We start from the raw sequence: 15,564 nt of genomic DNA, 5'->3' as shown, positions 1-15,564 counted from the left end.
AATGATGCTGGAACAACTGAACATCCACATGCAACAAAAAAAAGAAGAAGAAGAAGAATCTAGACACAGACCTTACACCCCAAACAAAAATTCACTCAGAATGTATCACAGAACTAAATATAAAACACAAAACTATAAAACTCCAAGAATATAACTAGAAGAAAATCTAGATGACCTTGTGTCTGGCAATGACTTTTTAGGTACAACACCAAAGGCACAATCCATGAAAGAAAGAATTGATAGGCTGGCTTCATTAAAATTAAAAACTTCTGCTCTGTGAAAGACACTATCAAGAGAATAAAAAGACAAGCCACAGACTAGGAGGAAATATTTTCATGAGACATATCTGATAATGAACTCCTATCCAAAGTATACAAAGAACTCTTAAAACTCAACAATAAGAAAACAAACCACCTAACTTAAAAATGAGCCAAAGATCTTAACAAACACCTCACCAAAGAAGATACACAGATGGCAAATAAACATATGAAAAGATGCTTCACATCATATATCATCAGGGAAAGGCAAATTGAAAAAACAGTGAGATACAATTACACACTCACTAGAATGGCCAAAATCCATAATACTGACAACATCAAATACCATCAAGGATGTGGAGCAATAAGAACTCTCATTCATTGTTGGGGGGAATGCAAAATAGTATAACCACTTTGGAAAACAGTTTGGTGATTTCTTACAAAACTAAACATATTCTTACCACACAATTCAGCAATCTTACTCCCTGGTATTTACTACAAAAACCTGAAAGCTTATGTCCACTCAAAAACCTTCACACAGACATTTATATCAGCTTTATTCATAATTGCCAAAACTTGGAAGCAATCTATGTCCTTCAGTAGATGGGTGTTTAATAAACTGTGGTACATCCAGACAATGGAATATTATTCAGTGCTAAACATAAATGAGCTATCAAGCCATGAAAATACATCGAGTTACCTTAAATGCAGATTACTAAGTGAAGGAAGTCAATCTGAAAGGGCTACTTACTGTATGATTCCAACCATATGATATTTTTGGAAAAAATGAAATTATGAAGATAGTTAAAAATATCAGTGGTTGCTAGGAGTTAGGGTGAATGAAGGAATGAATAGGTAGAGCACAGGGGGGTTTTAGGGCAGTGAAAATATTCTGTCCTAAAATGGTGAATATAGGTCATTATAGACTTGTCCAAACCCATAGAATGTACAACATGAAGAGTAAACCATAATGTAAGCTATGGACTCTGGGTGATAATGATGTGTCAGTATAGATTCATCAGTTGTAATGTACCATTCTGTTGGGGAATGTTGATAATGAGTGAGACTATGCATGTGTGGGGATGTTTGGTATATGGGAAACTACTGTTTCCACCGCATTTTGCTGTGAATGTGAAACTTTACTAAAAAATAAAGTATTGGGGGATTCCCTGGTGGCACAGTGGTTGGGAATCTGCCTGCCAATGTAGGGGACCCAGGTTCGAGCCCTGGTCTGGGAAGATCCCACATGCCGCGGAGCAACTGGGCCCGTGAGCCACAACTGCTGAGCCTGCGCATCTGGAGCCTGTGCTCCGCAATGGGAGAGGCCGCGACAGTGAGAGGCCCGCGCACCGTGATGAAGAGTGGTCCCCACTCGCCGCAACTAGAGAAAGCCCTCGCACAGAAACGAAGACCCCACACAGCCAAAAATAAATAAATAAATAAATAAATTTATTTAAAAAAATAAAATAAAATAAAGTATTAAAAGTTTTTAAATTTATTGAGAAATCTTAATTCCATCCCCATTCCTATTCACCTTGTCCCCTCACCCATTATAAGTAGCCATTTTAATTAGTTTCTTAGTTACCATTCCAAAGTATCTTCATTCAAATATAAACAAATATGAACATATACTCCTCTTTTTTCATCTTTGTTAGATAAAAGGTAGCTTGGTATATGTACAATGCCGCTCCTTGCTTTTTCAGTTAACGGTGATGTATCCTGGAGATCTTCTCACATCAGCACATTATGGATATCCTCATTCTTTTCACAACTGCATAGTGCCCTATTGTGTGGTAAACCAGGTCCCCGTTGCTGGGTACTTGTGATGTTTCCTGTCTTTTGCTATTGGAAACCAAGCCATAATGACTAGGTTTATACATGTGCCATTTTGTATTTGTGTACATATAACTGTAGAATAGATTCCTAGAAGTGAATCTATAATTCACTAATCTAATTTCTGGGGCAAAGAGTAAAATGCATCTATAATTTTGGTAGTTATTGCTAGATAATCTTCCACAGGTGTTGTAGCATTTTGCTATATTTGCCACCAGCAGTGTGTGACTTACTGATAGTGTGTTCTCAAATTTTAGGTTTCTGCCAATCTGGTATGTGAGAAATGGTATCTCATGTATTTCACTTTTATTTCTCATGAGTGGGGTTGAACATTTTTTCATATGCTTATGGACATTCCTATTCTTTTTCTGTAATCTATCTGCCCCTGCCTTCTAACAATTTTTCTATGGGGTTGATGGTCTTTACAATTCTAGGAACTCTTTACATATTAGGGAAGTTACACCTATGTGTAACATATGATCATATTGTCCTTTTCAAATTTCACACAATCCTAGATGGTAGCACAATTACCCTCACTTTTAGAGAAGAGGACACTGGAGTTATAGGAATATCAAATAAATTGTTCAAGAATACACAAACTCGACCATAGACCTGACTTTGAAGATGGTGTAATATCCATTGTACCACACTGCTCTCTTGCCACAAAGATAAAAATAAGGAAAACAATAATATCTAACACTTTACATTAACTATATTTTTATCCTCACAACTCTGTGAAGTTGGTATTATTATTATCATTATCATCATCATCATTATCATCTCCACTTACTGATGAGAATTTGAGATTTCGTAAAGGCAAATAAGTTTTCCCAGGGAACTTTAACTCTTTCATCGAGGATCAAGTCCCCACAGCTTGAGTCTAGAACCCGAGTGCTTCACCTCCAAGCTCTACAGTCCTTGTCCTCAAGGAACTCACACTAGCTTACATCTAGTAGCAGAGACAGAACAGCAATGGGTTATAATGATAGAGGTAAGTTCAAAAGATAAAATAGAGCTGCATACAGGTACAGTTGCTATCTCTCCATTTCCTGGGAATCTTAAGCTGAATCTCATCTGTTTTAGAGATAATCATAAACTGTCAGGCTAGTGTGAAAGCATCTGGGCAGTTTCACCAGATGTTGTCACTACACCTGGCAACAGTGACAGCCATGGCTCCTAGCGATGCATTTAATGAAACACAAATTGCCACGGTCAAGCTTCTTGTCAGGGAATATTACCTCAACTTCACAATGTTCAGAAGCCCTTTGGAGAGGAGCACCCTTTATGGAGGACTTCCTGAAGGGTCAGTACACTATCAATTCCCCTCCATAAGATCTAGCTCCAGTATACACCAGACTGACAGAGAGGAGAGTACATGTCTTGCTTTATATTGATAGTTCTCCCTCCTGGGCAACTGTTCTTACTGAAATTTGATCCTAAGTGATGCTTTCAACCTATAGTAAGAAAGCTTTAGAAATTTCTAGAAAACTATGTTTTCTGTTAAGGTGATATTAAGGATGCTATTCAACATTATCCCCAGTGTCTTCTCTTTGAAAGAAAACTGAAAGTGATTTCTGGTTTCAGTGTCAGGAATAGTTTTATTCCTACTGAGACTGAATTTTGCTTACCTTGTGGACTCTGAGATTCTCCTAAATGACCATATTTCCCCCTTTGAATTGGCTGTAAGAAAGCTCAGATTAGAGTTTGTGCCATAGGCATGTACTTTATGTGCTCACTTTACTCCCAACTCTATCTTACAACCTTACCCTTCTTGTCCTTGTACTTCCTTAAATTAATTTATCTTATTGAATTGTGTGGATCATATTGTCACCTAAATGAATTTTAAAGGAGACAGGGTATAAATATATATCAAACTAAATATTTTAACCTCCATTTCCATTCTTTTAAACATTGCAAAAACACCATGATTGGAACTCTACTGAATCTAAATTATGACTCAAATTAAATGAGTAAGTAAAGAAAGATTACTCCATCTGTACCAAAATTTCACTAAATTCTTCTCACCTTGTGCTGACCTATAAAACTTGACTAGAAATTGTGGTAATTTGTATCTCTGGTAAGAGAAGAGTCAAGGCTCACCAGAATTCTTTTCAGATTATGCAGATTGTCGGGCATGCTAATTGCTACCTGGTTAACTCAAGCTTAAATTATTAAAGATAAGTTTTCTGCTGATAACTGCTTTGAGGCCAACAAACATGGAGCCTTTAAATTAAAGTAGAAATTGGCACTCAAAATTCAATCTTCCTAGAAATAGGCCCCTATGTGCTACAATAAAATCTTGCAAAGAGCAAACTAAAATTACCTGAAACATCATTTTAAAAGATTACTGGCTACAAAATAGAAAACTCTAATTATGTCAGAAAGGATCCAAATGTACCCTAGAGTGCTTACTTAGTAATTTGCTTCCATTAACCTTCAGCAAATTACAAATTCCAGGCTATTAGTACAATTGAGAGAATTTCCCTCTATTCTCAAGCTTCTCTCTGTATCACTCCACCCACAGAAGGCTATCAGCATATTCTACCCAGGAAAAAGTGTATTTCACAAAATAAAACCTCAGCTCATTGTGATAAAAACCCAAAACTAAGAAAACCCAAATATATTTATATTTCTATCCTAAGAATAAAAGTAAAATGATTTTTGGTCTTGCTTTGTTCATCTATTTGTTCATTTGTTTTGTTTCTGTTTTCATTTTCAATGACTTGATGAAGGACTCAGTATTTACTCTCCCTAAGCCTTGGCTCATTTTATACTTAGACAAGCTGAGTACAGTTATCTCAGGAAAAAGCATGCTTTAGTCTTTTGCAATATTTCTAACCTCAGAAAATTACCCATGTTCCTGGAGTCTAAAATGACTATACCCAGAGGACCTAATTTTCATCTGTGCTTTGAATGTACACAGAAACCACAGCTGCCTTTATCTATCTGGCTTATAGGTTAATTTACCACAGGGTGTTCTGTTTGGTTCTCCTTGGTGGTTAGCTGATAAAAACTGCTTGGAAATATTGTGACTCCCTGTGTCTTGCCCTTATTATATTGTCCAAATTAGTTCATATCATCCTTCCTCTCTCTCCCAGCTCTCTCCCTCTCTTTTTTTGTGTCTCTGAAATTAGGTTTAGCTGTTGTCAAGAGTGAATTGTTCCTTAGGGAAACCAGGAAAAATCCTGATTGTATGTCACCTTGAGCACAAGTGTGTCAGGTAATTTTAGTTTTCTCTCAGTTTGAAATCACTGTTTTCTCTTCCTCCATATCTTCTTCCACCTTCCAAGGGAGGTGGGAAGAACTGACATATAACTGACATCATAAAGTCATTTACTACTCACACTTTCAACTATAGCATATATATATATATTTTTTTTTTACATCTTTATTGGAGTATAATTGCTTTACAGTGTTGTGTCGGTTGCTGATGTATAATAAAGTGAATCAGCTATATGTATACACATATCCTCATATCCCCTCCCTCTTGCGTCTCCCTCCCACCCTCCCTATCCCACCCCTCTTGGTGGTCACAAAGCACCAAGCTGATCTCCCTGTGCTATGCGGCTGCTTCCCACTAGCTATCTATTTTACATTTGGTAGTTGTATATGTCAGTGCTACTTTCTCATTTCATCCCAGCTTCCCCTCCCACCCCCCCATGTCCTCAAGTCCATTCTCTACGTCTGCGTCTTTATTCCTGTTCTGCCCCTAGGTTCATCAGAGCCTTTTTTTTTTTTTTTTAAGATTCCATATATATGTGTTAGTAAACGGTATTTGTTTTTCTCTTTCTGACTTACTTCACTCCGTATGACCGACTCTAGGTCCATCTACCTCACCACAAATAACTCAATTTTGTTTCTTTTTATGGCTGAGTAATATTCCATTGTATATATGTGCCACATCTTCTTTATCCATTCATCTGTCAATGGACACTTAGGTTGCTTCCAAGTCCTGTCTATTGTAAATCCAACTATAGCATATCTACTAACAAGGAATTAAACTATCCCCAATCAGCAAGAATTAATATTGAAAAATAAAAGGTATGTCCCCTAATGATGATAAATAAAGTAATATACCTAAGAGTTAAATCTTCAGTTCAAAGGAAGAAAGGAAGAACTTATTTGCTGGGTTAGGGTTAAAATATTAGATCTTTCTGGGTTTTATCTAATTTCTGGATCCCTTGTGAAACCATTACTTTATTAGTGGCAGCTGAAAAGTCTCCCTGGGGCTGTTCCTCAGGTGTGGTTTTTTACAAAGAGCACAGAAAAAAAAAAAATTCCAATTATGATAAGCAGAAGAAAGGACGATCTTTTTTTTTAAAAAAACAAATAAATAAATAAAATTCAAAAATGGTAAACTAGATGCCTTAACACTTGTGAAGTTTACATACTCCTCCCAATACCTAAGTGACTCCATCAACCACTGTTTTCTTCTAATGCTCCAAATTCACAGGCATAAAGTAGAACAATAAAAGAGAAAACAGTTAAAGGCTCTCTAGTTAAAGAAAATAATGTGAATAAAACTCTATGAGAAACATTTAAGCAGAGCAAAGATGCAATGAGATATAGTTGTGGTATGCAGTTATTAAGAAGAATGGGTTATATCTATGGAGACTGACCTGTAAAAACAGCTATGATCTATTAATTAAAAAACAAAGATATTCCACAATAATGTATACAGTATGATGACAGATTTTGTAAAATGAATGAACAAACAAAACTAAACATGATAGACATATATTAGTTTCTATAAGCATAAAGGAAAATATATAAGTACATATAACTAATGGTTAACATTGGTTACATCAGGAAGGTATAATTAGAAAGAAGAAAGTAAAGATTAAATGTTTTTTCCATATCTCTATATTGCTTTGACTATCAAAAATGAATATTATCTTACAATTAAATAAAATTAAAAAGTAAGGAGATTAAAAAAAAAGTATATACCAAGGAAGACACATGTATTATATATGGGAGAGAATTTTCTATTTGATTCAGTAAGTATTTGTTGAGAACTAAGAACTGGTCATATTGCTTAGGTATAGTGCATCTGGCTACAAGTAGTAGAAAACTCAACTCAAATTGGCTTAACTAAAGACATTTATTGGCACACACAACCAGAAGTCCAGCAGTGATGTGGGTTTCAGGAGTGACATAATCTATGGACTCCAGCTCTATATCAGTGAGATTCTCTTGGTTTTCCCTTCCTCTGTGCATTGACTTTGTCTTCAGTCTTACAGGAAGAATCAGATTTCCACGTATCACATGTCCGAAAGAAGACAGAATTGCATTTTGAAAGTTTCCCCAGAAGACAAAGTAGATACTCCCATCAAATCTCTCCTGGTGCCTTGCTGGCCCAAATAGCAACACATTCCCACTTTTGAAAAATTTATTGGCAAAGGAGATGGATATTAGGTCAATCAGGGCTACTTAGACTGAGGTGTGAGCATAGTCTACGGAGGAACATGGGCTGAGTTGGGGAGGGGACAGGATAGACACCAGAATAGGGTTCCATTAGCAAAGAGAGCAGAGAAATGATGACTATGGTCAAACAACAGTGACACAGTCCTTACCCTAATGGATTTTACATTGTTGTAGAAGGCAAACAACAAACAAGCAATTATGACTGTGAACAGCATTAGAAAAAGGAAGTATACAGAGTTATGCTTTGGGAACAGATAGCAAAGGATCTGTCATTGACAAATGGGGTTGGAGAAGTTGACAGAAGACTACCCTGAGGAATGCTCATGACCTGAAGAAAGCAGAGAGAAGACAGAACATGGGAACACAGGAAGGTCAGCAAGTGGTTTAAATATCCGAAAGCAGATGGCCAGAGGCAAGAGAAACTGTTGCAAAGGCTATGTCTTCTGTACATTAGAAAAACTCTTACAAATTGCCAAGGCAATCACCCAGAGAGAAAAATGGACAACATAGATCACATGTAAATAAATAGAAAAGGCAAATGAAGATGTGATATATTATTTGGTCCAATATCAAAGAAATACATTTTGAAGTAAATATTCCATGTTTCACCTAGCAAAATAAAAATAGAGGGGTCCCAAATTGAATTGGAGACACATCTTAATAGAGATAACAAGATGATTCAGTCATTCTGATGTCATTGCTCAAAATTTATTTTTTAATATTAATGTTTGGAAAGTATAAAACATGAGATTCCAACATAGACACTTGTCATTTGTAATACTGCTAAACGTTTCTGTTTTGCAAACACAGGAATTCTGATAAATTCTCCTTCACATTATTCCTATCCCAAAAGAAACTTATATGTAAGCTGAATTTTTTATTGTATTATTTAATATGTTCCCAACAGAAAGAGAACTTCTGCTTTTACTAGGCTTCAATGAGAACTGAATTCTCAACGTATAATTTTACATATGTGAAGATTGAAAGAACTTTCCACAGATTAATTTCTGGCTCCAAATACTTCAAATGTTGTTTCTCCTCCACTATCCTCATACTTCCGGTGCCAGGCACCAAAAGATGCATTCGCACAGCACCTTCACATCACATTGCAGTTGTGAGTCAGCACAGTGAGGAGTGGGAGTATTCCTGGAAGCCATTCCTACCCTAGTCTTGCTAGCAATAACTTAACTGTATACTCATCCCACTAAATCTAAAATAAAATGTGTCCCCAATTCAACTTGGATCCCAAAATGCCTACTTCCCTCCAAACACAAAGGCAATGTGACAGAAGGTGAGTCAAAGTGGACACAGTGGTCCTAGAGTGAATGAGAAAGTATATACAGAAATATTACCATTAATATATCTTATTTTTGCACATTCTGCAAATACATATGATCATGTGACTACACCACTAAGTCCCACCCAGAGCCTTGAAAGGGGCTCAGGCAAATTAGAAGCCCTGAAGATTATTTAAGCTTCATTGGCTTTCTGGTAGGTAGATCCAGCTCTGACTGTGAGAGAAATGCACATAGAGAGGAAGACTTTGCAAATATAGGACAGAGGGTGCAATGATAACTGGAGGTTTCCTTTATAGGAGAGAAGGCTGAAGTAGAGGACACAGGAGCAGGAAAGGAGGTAAAAGTGGTCTCAATATAGACAAATTTGTATATGTAGAAACAGGAAGTTGAGAGAGGTCTCAGCTTTTATCCTACAATTTCCTGTAGGAAGTAAAAGACAAGGCAATCTGCTGAATGGGGAGCTGGGCCTAAGGAAGAATGGTGAGGTTAGGAATAATTATTTCTGGAACCTGTAAAAGACATGACCAGAGCAATGTGAAAAGTTCACTGAGTAAGACTGAAGTCAAAATAAAGTTGAAGAACATGAACTTGAAATGTCACCGATCTTTAGGGTTGTGTAATAGTCTCCAGCAGCATTCAGCAGCTCAGCTGAGAAACCAAATGTAATGAAAATGTGTCCATTTTTAACCACTCAATATTGATAGACCATCCTTTTAATCATTGTACCCCAATTTCTCTCTTGGAGAACCACTCACTCCTTCCCTCACTTTTAGCCCATGCACTTCTCCAGAGTACAGCATGTTCCTTAGACCCAAACCAGACTGTGTGGCTTTCTGTCACTTACAAGTGAAAAGAGTCCTCATAGAATTTAGAAAAAAAAAAAAAAAAGGAACTGGAAGTAGGATAGTGCAAGTAACGGGGAAAAAAATGGAATAGGCAAAGATAGGGTAGAAAGTAGACTTTCCATCTTGGGCAGGAAAGTTGATAATCCCTGATGAGGAGTAGAAAAATATTTACTCTTGTATCTTGGGATTGAGACCATGTGCCTCTTGAAGTTTCCCAATAAAAGATAAGAAAAGTGATAAGAGTGTTATTTATTGTGCCCTTCTGTAAGGTCCTACAATGAAAAGATTCACTTAGGCTCAGCTGAAATTGGCCCATCTCAAAGCAGAAAGGAATGAAAATTATGAATATGCTGATGGAAATGATTTCTGCCTGTGGCCTGCAATCTGAGTTGGCTAAACGTCCAGTGAAATGAAACCAGGGGCTGGAAAAGATGAAATGCTTTGCTGTCAGTTAAGGTTCTTGCCAGAAAAGGCAGGGAAGAGTTATTCCAGGAGACAAAATTGGGACGTGTTCCCACTCAACTATCTGCTGTCATGCACTCTAGGAATGACTGACAATGGGAACAACTAACTTAATTGCAAAGAAGAAGCTGGGATGGAGCCTAGGATCAAGAGGCAAATTACTGGTGACTCATACCACAGCTATTGTTTAATGTTCTCCCTAGGCAGAGACCAAAATGAAAGCCATTTAGTGGAGAGTCAAGTGCATAAGCCAATGTCTGAGATTAACTCAACACCAGCTACTGAGAGACTGAAATTCCCATGCCCAGTTTCATATTTGAAAAGCTATACCTTGATATGATGTCTGACTTTGGGTTGCTAGCCCATGAAATCCAGGGAATGAAAGGAAGGTGGTGGGGGGGAAGTCTCCTAAGTTGTTAAGGAAGTTGCTTTGCTTGAACTCTAAATCAACTTCTAGGACTCTGAAACTCTACTAGCTCAAAGTAGAATGTCCCATGATGATATTAATAGATAGCTCATTCTCCCCAGTACCCACCTAAGATGCAGCCATGGAAGGCAGTGGATGAGAGAGCACCTCCTAGAAAACAGAATAGGGACCAAACTGTTTACTAAACATTCTGACCCAGTAGGTCTTGGTTGGGGCTCTGTACTTTTAATAAGCTAAATGGGCTTATCCCACATACACACAAATATTTGGAATATAGTAATTCAGAGGCAAAAGAATCGAGATACAGGTAAGTTAGGGCACTGACCTTCATTGAGGATTTGTCCTATCTATTCAAATGGTCACATATGCCCATCTTCAGCTCCTGAGGCTCAGGAAGCCCCAGCAGGAGAGCTGCAGATTAAGGCTTAGGTGATCAACAGGAATCTTGGGGAAATCTTCGACCAGCCGAAATATTTTCCCAAGGAAGCTTGCAGCCGCAATTCCAGGAGCATAATATGAATCATAATCAAGGAGCTACAACAGGAATTTATGGCCAAGCATCAGATCCTAAAAGTACAGTGAATTCATAAATGGAAGAATTAAGAAATATGGTCAGAAGGTAGGAGAATCTAATTCATGAGTTTGCACAAATGCTAGGGTCATAGATACATGAGGATGTTTAAGATCCACTTTTACATGTTATGCCTGTGTGGTCATATGGTGACCTCCAGCACCAGGGGTTCTATGTGATTTACCACCCAGACATTCATGGGTCATGCGCCCTCCCCCAGTGTCCATCCCCAAGTGGGAATCAGTGGTATATACTCAGACTTGCACAAATTTGGGGCAGCTCAGCAGCTGAGCCTAGGCACCAGGATCCAGAAAACAGGATTTTCTACAACTACCATTCTATGGGTTTGTGCCCAGTTCATCTCAGTCCCATGAGCACCCAGAATCCACTGGTTTATTAAAATAAATAGAACAGGGAGGAAGAGAGAAGAGGAGAACAAGCTAGAGGAAGAGAAGAGAAAAACCAGCAGTTGCACTTACTAGAACAGGCTGCACATTTCCCATCACTGAGTAAAGGGCACCTTGAATAGAGGGAGGGGAATATTTACAGAAGTAGCTGGTTTCTCTAGGGTACAACTGTAGACATACCCATTGACTGCACTTTCATATGGCAACAACATGCTTCCTCCACTCACGTGGGTTATCTCCAGTCCTCAGCCAATGAGACTGTATGGCTGGCTTACCAGCTGACTTTCTATGCATAGACAACTGACTTTATGGCCTAGACTAATAAATCACGTAAGTATCATGTAAGTGTCCAGAAAGCATTCCTGAGACATTTAGGTTCTCCTCGTTGTTAAATAAAATGTGTACCAACAACCAGAACTCCTGCCTATACACAGCAACACATTGTCTGATGTCCCCGTACAGATGGCAGATGATGGAGACACTTGCTGTCAGGTTGGATGACCTGATGTGGCCTGAAACACTTCCAGAAATCCGGCATGGTGCTTCAGGAGGAGTCTGGCTGGTCATGAGTGTGGGATTGTTCGTCTATTTGTCTCTCTTCTCAGCCAGGATATCAAGATTTTTACTCACTCTGGCTCACCCATAAATTTCACAGCCTCAGATACAGAGTTCATCAATAGCATAAGGAAATCTAGGTGCTAGACTATATCAGGGGAAGTCTTTCTGCTGAGAGTATCAAAAGGAAGCTGGGCCTGCATATGGGGTAATTGTCCTGTGTCACTACCAAACAGTGAGGGAAGCCCACGGTCTCAGGGGATACTTTGGGATACTCTGGTCAGAAACAAAGAGGTCACTGCTGGCTCTACTGTGGCAGAAAACACTGTTTTCACCAAAACTCATTTCTTCTTCATCAGGGGTTGCACAACTAGACCACATTTCTCAGTCTCCATTGCAAGAAGGTGTATCCAATGTGACCAAATTTTATCCAATGAAATATGGGGGAGAAGTGATGAATGCCACCTCCAGGCTTGGCCCATAAAAATCTCCCAGATATCCAGGCATGGTACCTTTATCCAGTCTACTGACTGGATATTGGCACATTGGAATCCACATGCTGAAGATGTAGAGTTTCTATCATCCTGGATTCCTGAATGATTACTTGGAGCCAAACCAGGAACATGTAAATTGAATTGTTATATGAAAAAGAAATAAACTATTGTTGTTAAGATACTGATTTGAGGAGTTTGCTGTCAAAAAAGCTAGCACTACTTTAATGAATATACACATTGATGTTCATGTCACATTTGTTGGGCCAGGATAATAACACCCAGAGTTACGGTTGGACCACGGGAGACGACTGCCCAGGGTGGCCTGAGGAAGCATAGATAAAGAATTTCAATTGTAGTATAAGAAGGAAGCAAAACCAAATGCTAGGAAAGCTTTCCCAAAAGTCAGCGTCAAGGAAGGAAGCCAATCACAACACAGTAAGTAATGGGGATTGAGTCAGGAGGCCTGTGAGCCCGTTGGGTTGCTGGGCATGAAGACAGAGCACATGGTACAGGATTTGGGCAGAGATATGAGGGCAGCAAAGGTCCATTTTCTGTGCAAATCCAGACAACCCCAGCCCTCCTCTTTAATAGCCAGCTCTTTATCCATTAGCTTCCTGAAGCCTCTACTCACTGGCCTAATTCCTGCAAACCCCATTTCTCAAGGTTCAGTCATTTCCCAAATCCCTTTATTTAACTTTGGTCTGCACCTGCCACGCATTGACAGTGTTTTCATGTTCTACTTCCTCACCGTATCCATGCCTTAGATTGCAGTTTTCTCATAAGCTAGTAATTAATTGCTGAGTATATTACTGGGGGTAACTGACCACTTTCTGGAAGAGAAAGGAACTGCTGTTTTCACTCTCATGTTATTCCTAACCCTTTAATGGCATAAATACTACTTTGTGTCAGCCTGGGATTAAGTTGAAAGCACCCAGATGAGCACCCAGGCTGCAGAAGAGGGTAAACATTCATGAAACCCTGCTTCTGAGACAATCAGGACCTCGTGACAACAGCCACATGACTCTAGGCATTCCACGATCTCTTGGCCAACCTAACATTCCCGAGGAAGGAGGTATTCAGATCTGGGTTAAAAGTCTGAGTAGGAACTTCACCAAAGTTCCCTACTTTGGCAACTTTGCTACCAAAATCTTGCCTGCCTTTCTAGTGATCACCATGTCTGAATCTTTCCCCAGGAAGAACCGCAACACAAAGAATCATTCTTTGTTTACTGTTTGGATTACTTAGATCTCAAAAGAGTTCTGCTGGTGCTGGCCTCCAGGAGCTGTGTGCCTGCCTGGCCTGACTGGATTTCTGCCCTATATTAGGAAGTTCTCTGAGGATATAAGGGCCAATAATGCTTCATAAGGATCTTCGGTTTTCTGTGCTTCTTGTCTGCAGATAAGAAGCACATGACTTCAGTCCATAATAAGGATATTCATCTTGTGGGGTGGCATCTATGCAAATTATCAGCACACAGGAGTTCTTAGCCTTAGCAATGCTGAACCTAGTATATACCAAAATGAGGATGTGAGGAATGTAGACAGATCACCAAAGCTTAGGGCTAGGAGATCGTAGAAGAGTTGAGGAAAAGCTGAGGGCAGGACCAGAGGCAACAGGATGAATCATGAAGTCCAAGTTAGGTTGAGTGGGACAATCAGGTTCTAAAGGAAAAGTCTTCATAAGTGAAGGAGAAATAAGGTGAAGGAAACAAGAATGCATAGGCAAAAGGTTGGACAGATAGTACGACAACATGAAAAAAAACCCTACGTTTTGGTGTTCACACAGACGTGAGGTTGAATTCTTGTATCTCCACTTTGTTAAGTCCTGTCGCCTCTTAAAATTCATCTAACTACTTAAAAGCTTGAAGGATTTGTAAAACAGAATGATAATATCTACCTGCTAGAATTGTTATAAGAATTAGAGATTATGTATTTATGTAGATATAGTACTTGCATCATTCAGCAGGCATCAAATAAACGATGGACGTCTCTAATATGATTACTTGGTTGTGGACTTTCTATAGGCTTTAAACAGCCATCACAGTCTTAGCCAGGAGCCAATGACTGAAATCATTCTTTATAACACTGACCTAGCTTCGGCCAACAATGAATCTTTATTTAATACTTAAATCTTTTAGTATTTATTCATTGAACAGAGTAAGTAAACTCCTTTTATATATAAAAGGCTGAGCTAGCTGCCCAAAACACAGTACTACCCATGCACATACCATAATGTTACCTGTTTTTATGTGGCTTTGCATCTTTGTTTTAAACTGCCAGTAATTTAAAGATATGTTACTAAATATAAGTTTTCTTCATTTCTACACAACACTGTACTGATCTGGCTGCCTTTTTTGTTTCCCAAATTTTCTTTTTTATTGAATCAAGCCTTTGTTCTGGCACCGTGTTAATATACCTTTTGGTCTATTTATACATGTCACATCTTGGATTGACTTTTTATTCCAAGTTTCTTCCTGGCAAAGACAATGAGCACAGTGAGCATACTTAATAAATGTTACATAATAATCACTATTAAATGTTCCTTTAAAGTCTCAAGCAGCTTTTTATCTTTAGCTTCTACTTTGAGATAATTATATACTTCCCCAAGGCTATTTATAGCACCCATCAGGAAGAACAGCTGAAAAAAAAATGTGTTCCCAGTCCTGCCAAAACTATGGTGAAAGTGATTTAAACTCCGAATTTCTGTTGCAAGTGTTGAAATGGCATTCAACACATGGATGTCTAATTCTAGCAATTGAAAACTTTTCCCGACCAAAATTTCCCTGATGGAGGTGGTTACTGAATACATCTTGTCCGTATCACCGTCACCAGTCGTTTACCAACAAACTGAGATTACACAAAACAGTTACAAAACACACCTTTTACTTCTGTTATCCGTCCATCTGTGTCTGCTCCTCAGCTGCACCAGGAGTCACGTCCTCCTCTACCCCCAGCATATTTAGTCAAGACTACAAGATGTAGTCACAGACCA

Source organism: Balaenoptera ricei, chromosome 12, assembly GCF_028023285.1.
Source record: "Balaenoptera ricei isolate mBalRic1 chromosome 12, mBalRic1.hap2, whole genome shotgun sequence".
In the NCBI taxonomy this organism is placed as follows: domain Eukaryota; kingdom Metazoa; phylum Chordata; class Mammalia; order Artiodactyla; family Balaenopteridae; genus Balaenoptera; species Balaenoptera ricei.
Note: the sequence above shows the minus strand (reverse complement) of the source record.